Source organism: Leptidea sinapis, chromosome 25 (genome assembly GCF_905404315.1).
Source record: "Leptidea sinapis chromosome 25, ilLepSina1.1, whole genome shotgun sequence".
In the NCBI taxonomy this organism is placed as follows: Eukaryota; Metazoa; Arthropoda; class Insecta; order Lepidoptera; family Pieridae; genus Leptidea; species Leptidea sinapis.
This window is the reverse complement of record NC_066289.1, coordinates 12,264,589-12,279,329: the sequence shown is the minus strand read 5'-3', so window position 1 is coordinate 12,279,329 and position 14,741 is coordinate 12,264,589. Positions and strand designations below refer to the sequence as shown.

Sequence of the window (14,741 nt, the reverse complement as noted above, 5' to 3'; positions counted from 1 at the left end):
CATACAATACTAAAGTTATGAAAGATGAGGACACAAGCATACTGATTGTAAGTGATCACCTCAGCCCATATCACAAGAGGAATGGACGAGAACGAGAGCAATCACAAGAGTATTGCCAACCTAATAAAATAAAGCGTCCAATAAATGTTACTATCTATTATTATCTACTTTTAATTTCTCTACTATCATGAAAAAAAGTATGTGTGTAATTAAAAGTTATACTAATTCTTTGGCCTAACGAAGCAAAAATCATTAAAATGATATATTCCTCGTGCTATTCTACGGTTTAAGAACGAACCATTTTGTAAAAATCTTGCAAAGATGGCTTTGACAATTAATTATTATTAAATAATAAATACGGCTGTATGCGATTAAACCCTTTGCCTGTCCAACGTGTCGCATACAATGTTTTTTCTGCGACTAAATAATTTCAAACAAAGCAAAAATTAAACAAACAAATTACACAAGTTTTCGGGTTGCCGGTTAAATGCGCGGGTAATGTATTGTGTGGATATTTATCTCTGGTGAGTGGTTTCATTTTTCCTTCAAGGAATGGCAAAGGTACATACAGCCAATATAGAAAATTCAAAAATGACAAAATATACCTAGCAGCATCCTGGCGAATAATATTAACCAGTTTTAATCTTAAGTTGACATGAAAATGTTTAGTGTAATGATTTAAACATGAAAATATTATGTGTGTAAAATAGTATGTATTACTTATATTTCTATGAACCTACAATACCTTACTTAAGATTTAGTTTTTTGTGGCACCAAAACAACTGTGCTTTTTTGGCGACATTAAATTTTTTTTAGACCATAGAGTATAGACTTTTCAAGGACTCAATAAATTATGTACTCGTCTTGGCTGTATAAATGACAGATAAAAGTAGAGGAGTAGAAAAAAGTTGTAAATAGTGGGCGCTGTCTCCCGCGCATGCAATGACAGTGCTCTACATTGCGCAGGTCCATCCGCTTTTTTAAATGTGGAGGTTACGGTTAAATAAAATTGTAGCCAATGCCATGCAACTACCTAAAAAGTTGTGGTATCTGTATACTGGTATAAATAGAAATGATTATTTTCAAACGACTATATTTTGATATATTTGATTATTTATGAAATCTTTACTCGGTTAACGTAAAATCGTTTAAAACAAAAATCGTTTCATTCTTAACGAGAGACTGGCCACTAGTTTAGTTAAACTGAGTTCATGATATCATTGGTAAAATCGGGACTAAGTGTCATTTAAATTAAACAACGTTTATTTTTTCAGTGAGGCTAAAGAATTTGGTAATCATAATATATGGTAATTAATAGTAATGTACAAAGATGGTGATATCATTTTAGCTTAAAAAAGTTCAATAAACCGGATTTGCATTCTTAGCATAATTAGTATGTGAAGCACATTGCACAGAATTCGTAAATATTTTCTCCAATACTCGATAAGAATAGACAACATATTATGTTTGTCTGAGATAAATGTTTATTCGACATTTTGCATGAGGAATTTATGTAAACTTAATATTTTAATACAGCACTACGTACTACTGTTTGAGGTTGTAGTTTTAGTAGACGATTACAGTTATTTATTATGCCTTTTTTAAATTAGAACCGTAGTTTTTACATTACTTGAATCATAAATCATCTGCTAGAATCTAGAATCATCTAGGCACTAGAGTTCCAAGAAACTAAATTTGAGTTTATCGAGAATTGCGAAAATAATATAAGTGCCCTGGTAAATTCCAATTAAGTGCCCGATCTGGATGTAATTGATAAACGAACTCTCCTCTCATCCCAGAAGTCAGAACCAATGTGCACAAAGCAAAAGCAGAGAAACGTGCTCGGAAGGGTGTAGATGCTTTCCTGGTCAGTCCAAAACCGTACTGAGTTATTAAAGAACAATAGAATGCAAACTTGCTAGGAAGAGAACTCTCCTCGCACAGAACTACTCTGTGTTATCACAAAGCAAAAGTAGCCGAATTTTACAGGAATGGCGTGGACACTCTCTTAGTTAGCCCAGAACAGTTCTGTGTTTCTTAAGCTGTTGAGCACAGAAATTCCAATAATAATAGTCAATAGAATCGAGGTGTGGAAACTCGTGACAGATTCGTGACTCGTCAAAGATTTCAGTACGAACTGTCGAAAGAGTTATAGATGCATAAATAATAAATAGTAGGTTCAAAACTTATGCAATGGCGCAAATACAAACGCAGATAAGAAATATTTCGTGAAATTGCGTTTAAGATGCCACACGTAAACACTGTCAAGAGGCGAAGGAAGCAACTATACAGATAACTAATATATAAATAATGTATCTATTTACTGTGCAGGTAGACTAGATACAGTGTAATAAGGTACTACTTATAATGAAGACAAGACAGCACAATCTGAAACTTCTTGTAAGCATCGGCAAGCATCTAGTGAATTTAGAGGTATGTCTCAAATGATCTGGTCGACATAGAGTATAAAAATATACTTAGAAAGTTATTTTTGAGTTTTGTAATACACAAAATAAGGCTAAATCTGTATTCAAATAGTGCTATTAAAATCACTCTTGAATCGTAAAATACATTATTAATTATCCTGTCCCTACCTTTTGTGATATATCGATAAGAAATTCAACAATTGCTCTCTAAAATATTAATTTTCAAAACTAAACATAAATCACTATGGAAGATTTGAAGTAGGGAAGAGAACAGGCCTGACAAATGTTGTCTTATAATAATGCTGCAACGACTTCTAGCTATTTATTTAATATTTATAGCAGGAATAATTTGCTGATATATTTCCATGGTCATCGATAGCCCTTCTTAAACTTAATGGCAATATGCAAATTTCACATTTCCTAAGTACATCATTTTACACATCATACACACATAATTTTTATATAACAAGAATTGTCGAAATAAGCAAGAACCTGCACCATCGTCCTAACTGAACCGTCGGCTCGTCAACTTAAACATTGCCTACGTATTGTGGTGGAAACCGCACGGGATACAAATACCACTAAATAAGCACCTATACACAATCGCTATAAAGGACAGCTCCAAGTGTAGAGGCTTACTGGTGAAAGACAATACGTTCATCCATGTTATCCTGGAAAATCAGCCCATACCATCGTTTATTTTTTGCATTTTGAGTGTAATTTTTATGTACTAGAAAGTAACGATAACAGTTGATTCGGGTAACAAGTTAATACTATCTTTTAAACATCTTCAGATTCTTAAATCTATCGTGTTCAGCAAAACATTAAGAAGTTTAACAGCCTACTCCCGCAGCAATTAAACCCGCTCGTTACGTTACGGCAATAAATACCAATTTCACAGATAAGCAGCCATTGCTCCTCAGACATCGTGATATTCAAAAGTGTAATCATAAAGCTCTCAAAGCTCATGCGTATTTTCAAAAAGTTTCACAATAAACTTTTTTTTGTCAGTAACAGTTTTTTTTAAGCAGACAGCAATGGTTGAGCGATGGGCTCACTGGATGGTAGATTGTATCTTAACCTCGAGTTACGTAATCCACAAAGTGAGGCCGAAGCATGCAATATGAGCTATACTTAGGTTTGTGAAGCCAACGCCTGCAACTATATGAGACGAAATTCGGCCTCACATGGAGTTGCATTTCTCAACTCGGGTCGAGTTCTATATTAAGCGGATTTTTAAAGGACGCGTTCTATTTCTACTCCATTCTTCTTCGTTCTGCGTTCTATTCTGTTCCTGGTCCAGCTTCTCTTCCAGCGACATCTATGTAACAAATATTTAACCATTCTTGTTTTAGTTTACAATCAGCATTTTTATTCAGGTACGAGTTATTAGTAAGTGAAATAACTAGAATTTATATCTTGAGAGTAAAGTGTACTCACTGGAGAAAGTTCTCATGCGTGGTGCAAGCTCGCAGAATTTTACTTTGGAATGTCATATCATAGTTTCGTGTTTAATCCTCTTTCCAGAAAATCCATAACTACTCAATTCGCTTGTGTGATTTGTTGTCACTGTCTGCCTAACGGTGTTTAAAAGAGACATAGATACATTAAAACTGCATTAAATCAGAGACGCCTGCAGTATCGGCATAAGACGATTAATACCGTAAAATATAGCCAGTTACAGAATTGCGTGCTGTAAATCCGTATTTTCCGTTATCCGACTTCAACCGTTACCGAATCATAGCCCACTATGTCCGAAATAACGGCACGTGCGCAACGTTTAATTATTTTTATGATAATTTAAATAAATTCACGGGTGATGCGCAAACGGTCGGGTTTTAGATTAAGTGAGATTCACTTTTTACGTGTTTTAAAAAGGTCTATATAGGATTCGTCTTTTTTCGCTGTAATTTATATTGAAAACATTTCCTTTTATAACATTAATTTAATGTCTATTTAAAATGTTAATTTCTTTCTATTACATATGTGTACGAATATCACCTATCATTGAAAAATACGCTACGCTAATAATTCGATCGAAGGTATCAAGCGGTGTGAAAATTGTAACTTTTAAAATAGGATTTTAAAAAGGTTTAGAGTATGTTCTTAATTTAAAAATGCGACTACAATAAATGAAACAATTGAAACAGTCCCGTACAGAATATTTCCTTTTAAATCAGTTTCCAAAATTTAATTACGAACAGATAATTTTCAATCTGATTTATGAGTTTTTTACTCATCTTACTCGTGTTACGGCGCAGGTATATCCCTACTATCATAAATCTAAATTTATTTGTTACGCTTTTACGCAGAAGCTACTGAACCGATTTTGATGAAATTGGGTACAGCGATAGACTAGCGTTTGGGAAAGGACATACTGGCTGCATTTTATCCCGGAATTCATGCTTCTTAATTTTAACTTTTAACTTGCGTATTATTTTTAAAAACAGTTTATCTACGCAGACGAAGTCACGGGCATCAGCTAGTTGTTTCATAATTCTTAAATCTGAGTCAAACAGGCATCAGAATGTAATTAAATTGTTATTGAAGAAAAATAACCTCATAACGTAAGATGATTAAATTTGTGGTTGAATTAGTTGTAATTTTGTAAGTAATAATACGTAATAGAAATAGTATTGGCCATTTCTAGGCTTAGATCATATTTTATACGTCTACATAGACTGTGACAGCTGTGAAAAAATTGAACAAAATTGAGATGGACAGTTAACCTCTATTTTGAGCAATGCACAAACACAAAGTGACATACAAATCGAGAGTGTAAGACGTAGCCACACATACTAAAATAATAAGCCTGGCCTGTTTTCATCGGTTGTCTGACTGCATGAGGCTCCATCTAAACGTATAAATTATCGATGAGACCAAGTAGATTTAAGGCGATAATAATAATATTGACACACTTTTACACATATTATCTTGCCCCAAATTAGGCATATAGCCTGTGTTATGGCTTGCAAGACAACGATATATTTAATTCAATATACTTACTTAAACATACATAAATATAATATATTTATTCAAACAAAACAAATCTTATAACTATATTTACAATACTATGACTACATAAATACATATAAACATACATAAATAGACTCGGAAACAAACATCCATATTCTTCATATAAATGCTTGCACCTACCGTGATTCGAACCCGGGACCTCTAGCTTAGTAGGTAGGATCGCTAACCACTCGGCTATACAGGTCGTCAAATGATAATGGTTTTTGTCATGGTATTCAGCCTGCGTGTGGCACGACTACCACAGGCAGCTACAATACTATTATAAACATTGATAATGAAGTGGGCTTGTACCGTTATTGAGTCCACTGGCACCGCCCCAGGAGGCGTCGCCAACACCGTTAAGACCAAACACGCATCATCTGTCAGTTATGAGATCATTGATGGACACTCGACACCAATGAGTGGCAATGATCAGAATGTTAATACAAATCAAATCAAAATTTATTTATTAGATCGAAAAAATGTTTATTTTACCATTATACCTTTAGATAAAAAAAATACGTTTAAAAAAACCGACTCTTGCGAGTGGAATTTCATAATAAAATAAAATCCGTTCTTAGCTGACCTCTCCTCGATGAAAGGAATATTCCTACCAAATTTCAAGTCTCTACGCCTTAAGGTTCCAGAGATATCGTGATGAGTGACTATATACGTGGAAATCTCTTATATATATACATCATATATATATATATATGATGTTTCGACTTAATTATTATAGGAGAGAAAATAATTATGTATCAAATTATACACACTGTGATTAATATAGGTATAATTATTGGAACCTTTTAAACATATGAAATATTGAAAAAAAAAATAGTAGTAAGTAGGGTTACGGTATGACGGGATCTTCCAGCCACCACAGGTAGCGCCCATTAACGAGCACGACGCATGGACCAGCCATCGCTTCCCTAAATCCTATTTATGTATTTTAGGAAATATTTTCGCCCGCAATGTAGAATGTCTAAGTACTTTGAAAGCACAAATTGAATATCAAAATGTACTACCCGTTTGACTTAGCAACTCGTATGCGATTACAAAGTTTAAACATAAACATTATTAATAGACAAATCTGCACCAATTTAGAAATATTTACATAAACAATTATTTAAATTAAGAATATAAATAGAAATGCAAAACTGTTAGTTTCTCACTGAGTGCTTTGGAACAGTGATAAATGTATATTATTTAAATAAAGTATTGTACAGGATTAAAACGCGTGAAACTTTATTTTTACATCAGATTTTTGTATTAAAATTCAATTTTTATTATTTTTTTTAACCCAACGTTCCATGACCTTTGCAGGGCGGAGGTTTTCAGGGGAACTAAGGAGTAAGGTTGACAGGAGACGAGATAGTTGTCGCCATTGTTGCCTGGTAGTATTTTCTATGTATGGGTTGGGATTGGTTTTGGCTATTTTTTTTACAATGTCCTATTCTTTTATTGGTTTGCTTAACTAAAATGAGCTTACAATTACACGAGTTTTAAACTTTCCTCCTATTTTATTTAATTTTATTTTACTTAAATAAATGTGTTACACGCGTTAATCAAAGAAAATACTTAATGTACACGTGTTCCACAGTTATATTAGACACGTTATTTATTAATAATTTGATATATATTAAATACAGTATCAGATATATATTATAAAACAACAAAACAGAAATAAATGCAGATCAGTGGTTTGCAAAATAATAATTTACAAAAGACATTTAGAACAAGTTATTCTGATAATGAATGTTATGTTAATTCGAGACTGAATAAGTTAGAATTAATAAGATGTAGTAAAATATCTAGATAATAAAGATGCATCTTATTATTTTAATACAAGTGCTGATCCGCCAAATGTTATTTTTTGCCATATAAATTAAGTACCCCCGCGCCCGCTTATCTTAATTTGTAATGAAATGTCATTGACTGAATTATTTGTAATGCAAATATGTAGGTATTTCTAAGTCAATAAATATAGATATAAACATAATATCATCTCTAGTAATATTATAAACGGGAATGTAAGTTTGTTTGTTACGCTTTTACGCCGGAGCTACCAACCGATTTTGATGAAATTTGTTACAGCGATAGACTAGAGGAAAGGATAGACTTTATCCTGGAAAAATCCATGGTTCCCGCGCTATAACTACAAGAAACAAAAGGTTTCGTTTGCCATAGCAATCTTCCTCGAAATAATATTCATGTAATATGTTGGGCACGGGAACGAAAACGGGAACCGGAACTGGTATGTAGAATAATATGGATAATCTTCAATTCCAAACTTGCTTATTATTTTTAAAAACCCTATATCTACGCATACGAGGTCGCGGGAATCAGCTAGTTTTTATATAATATATCGTATAACATGGCAACAAAAGAGCTGTTATTCGCAAATTTCAGGTTCAAACAACAACTAAGTATGCAAATAATAAATAAAATAATAATATATTTGTATGTTTCAAATGAATGTAATTAAATTTTTATTCCGACATATCGCAGCCGACATCACCCATGATTTAATGGTGCACTTGAACATAATACAATCACCTATTATGTACATTGTATGCATCAATTATATGTTCCCATTATTGAGAGGTGTTTTTGCTTTCCTGTCTTGTGAGAACGAACTGTCTATGATTAAGTTCACATCACTTGCCATGTGTATGTACATCGAATCTGACATACGAGGCATTAATACTTCCTTAATATTTTACAGTTTTTATTTTATATTTGACTGCAATATTATGTTAAGGCGTCGATGTAACGTGCAAGAGAGAGCGCGCTATTGGTAATACTACTCTTACTTATTAAAGTTGGGTGTTAAACGTTATCAATATTTGATTAGGTAAATTTGTATTAGAATTCGTATTCACGTTCACGACTTCTAAATTTAGCATGTAGAATATATATTTCTATGCATCCTTTGATTTCATCAGAAAGCCCACCATCCTACCATGAAATTCCTACCATCGGGAATATAATACTCGGGTTCAATGTTCCCTGGAAGAGGGGATTTAATTAATATAATGAAATGAGTCCGACACAATACATTTCCTTTCTACTCAGTTTTCAAAGTTTCTTTACGGATAGTTAAGTTTTAGAAGAGGAAAATGTAGGGAACGAAATCTTGATTCTATATTTATTTCCAGGATTTTTAGGTGGCGCTGCAGTTGTCCTTACCGCTTAAACGGAGACGGCTTCAGCTAATGTTACTTCTTAATTAGCTCCTTTTTGACGTACTTTCTTTCAAACCACTAACTGTATGATCACAATAACGTTGACATCCTGATTTTGAATATCATGTCATTTTAATCCCTGGTTAGTGGACTTAATATGCGGGCACAACGACGTTCGGGGATAGTAAAGTTTTCTAACAAATCTTGAAAAGACTTTTTAGAGTCTAAGTCAAATAAATTTTATTCAAATAGGCTACTACTTACAGTAAGTAAGCTAATACTTACAGTAAGTTAGACCTTTTGAATCGTCAGTACAAATACTTATATTCGGAAAAGTTGAGCTATTGAGAAGAACATACAAGATACTCAACGGCCACCCTTTTCAATTAATAGAGTATTTTACAATGGCTGTAATATATAGTTTAGTTTGTAAGGTGTTGCATCCTATATATGAATCAACGTTAAAGTTTAAAAAGCATATTAATATTAAATACCATAAAAAGGATTAACTAGGCATTATATATCAATAAACAATTATTTATATTTTAAATTTATAAATGATTGTATATTGGATGCATTAATTTAGACAAGGAATTTAAAATTAAGTGTTTAAATGAAAGCTTAGCAACTTAAAATATTCAAAATACTTTTTACAACACCCGAACCAATAGACAGGATCTATTAGGAGCACTTCAGTCACTTAAAATAAATTATTAATTATGTGTACAAAATAAACCGCACGGTAAATACGTCTTTATTTGTACTACACTGGAGTCGAAGAACGCAAATGTTTTCACTGTTTCATAATAATGTAATTTGCATTTAAAATGCTAATATATTTCTATATTTGTGACGTATAATTATGTTTATGAAAGTTAGTTACGTTCGTCATATTAATAACAATCTTGATCTCCATAGTGGCATTGTTCATTTCGAGGTGGTATTTGGCTTCAACTGACATGAATCGTCTAGGAGTTCCTTAAAATGCGTGTAATTGTTTTAATTCGTTTTAATCATTTAAAAAGCATTTTATTTAAATAACAGAACCATGTTAAGGTATGCCTTAAAACTTTATTAAAGTGAGGGATAACATTATGTGTTATCCACACATAAGTTATCCCTCACCTTAATAGAGTTTTCACTAATTATGTTTAGTTTCAATTAAACCACCGTTTTTCTTCTTTTATGGAAGAGGAGGACAATCGAGCGTACGGATAACCTGATGTTAAGTGATCACCGCCGCCTTAACTATTGTGTAAACGAAACAAATACATGGGGCAAAATAAAAGTTTTGCACTTCTAGCTAATCGGAACTATTTGAATTTCGAATGTTATATTTTTTAAAACGTTGCCTCCTTCTTAGTAATTAAAAAAACAATTGGCGGGATCATTTGTCAATTGTTTTTTATCACACATTAAAGTTCTACGTACGCAACGAAAATGGAATTAAGTCGAAAAGATTTTAAGGCGATGATTTTTATGATTTTAAAAGTTCTCTCTCTCCGCAAGATTGTGCCGCTCGTCTCAAAATGCTTTTTGGAGAGAAGCACCTTGCTTGAGCACTGTGAGGCGATGGTTTGCTATATTTGAAAAAGGTCGGGTATCTCTACATGACGAATTTCGTGAAGGGCGGCTTTCAACTGCCGTCAACGAAACTAATGTGGCTACTGTTAAGCGGCTAATCGAAGAAAACCCGCGGATTACCTATGAGACAATTCGAGGACTATTGGGGATTAGTATGAGCCACATTTAGAAAATTTTACACGAAGAATTGAAAGTTCGGAAACTTTTATGTTGTTGGATCCCTCATGAACTGACAGCGGAGCAGAAGCGGGCTCGCGTGGAATGGTGCTCACAGATGCTAATGAAGTACCACCACAGTCATTCTAATGCTGTTTATGACATTGTCACAGGAGACGAAACGAGGATTAATGGGTGTTTGAAAATGAGAACAGGCCAACAAGAGTGAGACAGGCGAAAAATGTTGGTAAAAAAATTATCGCATTTTTTCCTCAGCTACGGGTCCCATTTGCACAATTCCACTTGAAGATCAAAAGAGTGGTTTTCTACAATTTGTTACCCGCGTTCTCCTACATCATGACAACGCTTCTTCACACACGGCCAACAAAACTAAGTCATTTTTAGTTTCCGAAAAAGTACAACTCTGTGATTTCTATATTTTCCCCAAAAATGTTTAATTTCTCAAGTCGAGTTAGCTCCATACTGGATATTTATTTTGGAATAAAATTTACGTCACAGTATAGGGAATTTAATTGTCTAGATATATAAGCAGCATTTTTTGAAACAAAAAAAAACTAATTCTAATAACTTTTAAACAAAGGAAAGCTACAAAATTCACCATAATATAACTTCGCTCGAAACCTCATCAGTGTCGTGCTCATCAATGAAACGAAATTATATTTTTGTTTTCCCTTAAGAATCGTCTTAAGTCTCTATATTTTCCACAGAAAAACACAATTGTTAATATCGTAATTTGCAGCTATATAATGTTGTAGTATTTAAAGCCTCTCTATAATATAAATAGTAAATTGTATATTGTATTATTTAATTACTTACATGTTATTTACATTATGTATATTTATGTATATATTATTTAATTTAGGATCTTCGCTCTAGTTGCTTTAAAATGGCCGTCGAAAACACATTACAGAGCAAAGATTAAATAAATTTAAATTTTACCATATTGAGTGACTATATATGTTATTTACGAGTCACACGGAAGGTTTTGTACAATATATAACAGTACAATAGAACCTCGATTACATAATCCTTTATATGTTATAACAATCTCTTTAATTACAAATACCTTACAATTTATTCCTCCATTGAAAACCTCTTTTACGAATCATAAAAGTGTAAATTGTTGTAGCACTAAGAACATTATTTGTGGATATTGAATCAGAATAATCCGTCACGCACAGCTATGTGACATCAGTTTAGGTAAAGTCAGCTCGAGCCGACAAAGGTTCACATTTCGTATTTTTAAATTCGCCTTGATGAAGTCTCCACATCTGTGCTGTCTAAGCATACACCGTATTTTTAGTATTTTCCCTCAGTGACTCGAACAAATGTTTTATTTAAAAACTTCAATTTTTAGAAACAAAAAAATAACTGTTGGTTAAAAAAAGATCAGTAGGCTTAATGTTATTATTATTATTTATGTATTAAGAATTAAATTTGTAAAAGAAACATCTTCGTCAATCTCCATAACCGTAAAAATATTCGTCATCTAGGTATAAGTATATTTTTATGGTTGCGAAAAAAACGGAACCCTTATAGGATCACTCTGTTTTCTGTCAGTCTGTCTGTCAATACCCTTGATCTTGGGAACGCGTGTAGGTAATAATTTGAAATTAAAACATACTCATGTCTACAGTCTCTTGAGGCTGTAAACAAATCAAACTTCTAAATGAACGTTTTTGGCTTCTTTCTGACAAAATTGTATTTGCTGTTTAACTATTATGAGATGCAACCTAGTGACAGACAGACAGACGCACGGCGCAAACTTATGGAACAAATATTCCGACCATGATGTTGTTACGGTACTACGTGGATATCTAAAAGCGCTACCCACCTAAAACTGAAACTTCTCATTGGGTCATCTGTTCGAGAAAAAATGTCTATTTAGTAAAAACTGTATGTAACTTAACCCTGAAATATAACAATTTTCCAAATTTCAGCCAAGTAGATTCCGCTGTAAGTACCGTTGGTAATCAAGTCAAACGATTTTATATAAATTTATAACATGCATCTTTTAACCTTAGAAAAATTACAAGATAATTGTCAAAGCTTACTCAGTGAAAATTTTTACGGAAACCATTTTATATTGAGTATTGACATACATAGCCTGATTATAGGAGTTCATTCCGTACTTTGTGGTGCGTGGAATAAATTTGCCTTAACATGTTAATTATAAATCGATCTGGCTTTAGCTATGAAATACTTCTATAAAATTATGAGCTATGGTTAATTATTTCACGGGGGTAAGGAACTTAATACTGCTTTAGTACGAAAAAGTTACTTTTGACCACAGATGCAAATATACCAACTAAATTGTTATTCAATGCGGAACGTTTCTGAACTGAAGTATTTAAAATACAGGAAATCGACTGTTTCAGACAAATAAATAACAAACGCTTTAAAATATCATATATATACGTACCATTTATAATTTACTAGAGATTATCAGAGTGGTGAATATTAAACAGATAGAAGAATTTTTTTACGATAATAAGGGATGAGCCGAGCAGGATGTTTAACTGCTGGTTATTGATACGCCCTGCCCAATACAATGCGGTGCCGCTCAGGATTCTTGAAAAACCCAAGAATTCTGAGAGGCTCTACAATTGCGCTCGTTACCTTGAGACAAAAGATGTTAAGTGTCATTTGACCAGTAATTTCACTAGCTACGGCGCCCTTCAGACCGAAACACATTACTGCTTTACGGTAGTTGTGGTACCCATAATCTAGCCGGCTTCTTGTGCAAAGGAGCTTAGCATAATCTTTGATATCGTTCTTATTCTTATTTTACAGCTGAAATTATGCTCAGTTTAAGTTAAGACAGCCCAATGCAAAAGTCAAGTTCGCATTTTATCACACTAAACTAAGTTTTATGTGAGTAAAGATTGTGCAAAGTCTAAGTAATCTCTATAGATTTCAGCCTAAGCATTGTTACTTCTTTTAATTTCACACCACATCCCTTTACAGTAGATATTGTGTATAAGTTTCTTTTCTAAAGAATTTTTATTTTATTTAGAATTTATCAAGCTTTGTTTAAATGACGTTGAGTTTGTGTTTGTCGAAATGACCTGAAATTTTTTTATTGTTATTCTGATAAGGCTGGAAACATTCTTGTGTTTCAAATGTTGCGGACTGAAACAAATAAATTTAATTTATTACTATATTTCTTATTATAGGTTTTATAATTTTGTTCATATATATTGTCTTCATGATAGTTCGTTAATTTCTTTGCATGGAATACTTATTGTTTTTTAAAAAAATATTTAATTAAAAAGTAGTGCGCTTTAAAAAATATCTTACTATTTATACAAAGTTTAAATATGTGAAACTGATTTTTTTTAAACATTTTTATTAAATCGACAATCATGGTTTTTAGTTAATTCTGTCACTTCTGTTCCATAGAGATTAGAGAACCATAGACACGAGAATTCTATCTCTAATATATTATTTGTTATTATATTTATATGATATTATATAGATAATCTCTAGGTATATTTGTAAATGTAAATGCGCAGTAATTATTATACTATACTTAAACTTAAAAAATAGATGCGTAATAAACATTAACTTTTTATATGAGTATAATGTATGGTGACTTGAAACTAATAATAAATTAACATTTATTTATACAATGTTCAGTCACTGTGTGGTATCGCTTTCTAAGCGTAAATTACCCATCTGCACGTCAGTCGTGACATCAAATTTGACTATCATGTACTTTTTATTGAAATCGGGCAAGCGTGGGGTTCACTTGTTAGTTGGTCACACTTTTACAAGCATTGGTAAGGCGCGGCCGTTTTCAGAAATAAAGAGTAATCTGCTTTTCACTCTCTTATATTCTTCTTTTTTTGTATGGAAGTGGAGGACAAACGACGTACGGGTCACATATGTGATCACCACTGCTCACATTTTCCAGCGACACCAGAGGAATCACAGTAGCGTTTCCGGCCTTTTAGAAAAGTGTACGCGTTCTCTTATCACTTAAATAAATTGTGTGTCTTAAATATATAAGTAACTAGTTTCGTTTACATAAAATCGTTAAAATTATCAACTTACCAAAAAATTGCCTTTATAAAGCAATAACTTCAAACGCGATTGCTCATTTTTATGAACACAAAATGTAAAGATGGCCACAAACAAAATCACGTAAATTATTTTTAAAGTTCAAATACAGAACGCGTTACGCGGGAAAACACGCATCGGTCTGTGACACTGATGATGTGATGTGCGAGTCGACTCGCTCGGAGCGCGCGTGTCGAATAAATGGCATGCTCACATGAATAATATGAACCTGTGCGTTCCGAGTTCCGACTTCTATCTGCAGTCTGCACGGCCACAGGGTTGAGATTACATT

General features: G+C 32.9%; 1 protein-coding gene across 1 annotated transcript in view; it reads right to left on the bottom strand.

Annotated features, from left to right (window-relative positions):
- LOC126971923 (uncharacterized) overlaps positions 1-14,741 on the bottom strand; it is a 79,150-nt gene extending 64,409 nt beyond the window's left edge. The window contains exon 1 of the mRNA XM_050818429.1: positions 14,444-14,741. The gene's annotated coding sequence lies outside the window, so the exon portion shown is untranslated. The remainder of the gene's footprint in view (positions 1-14,443) is intronic.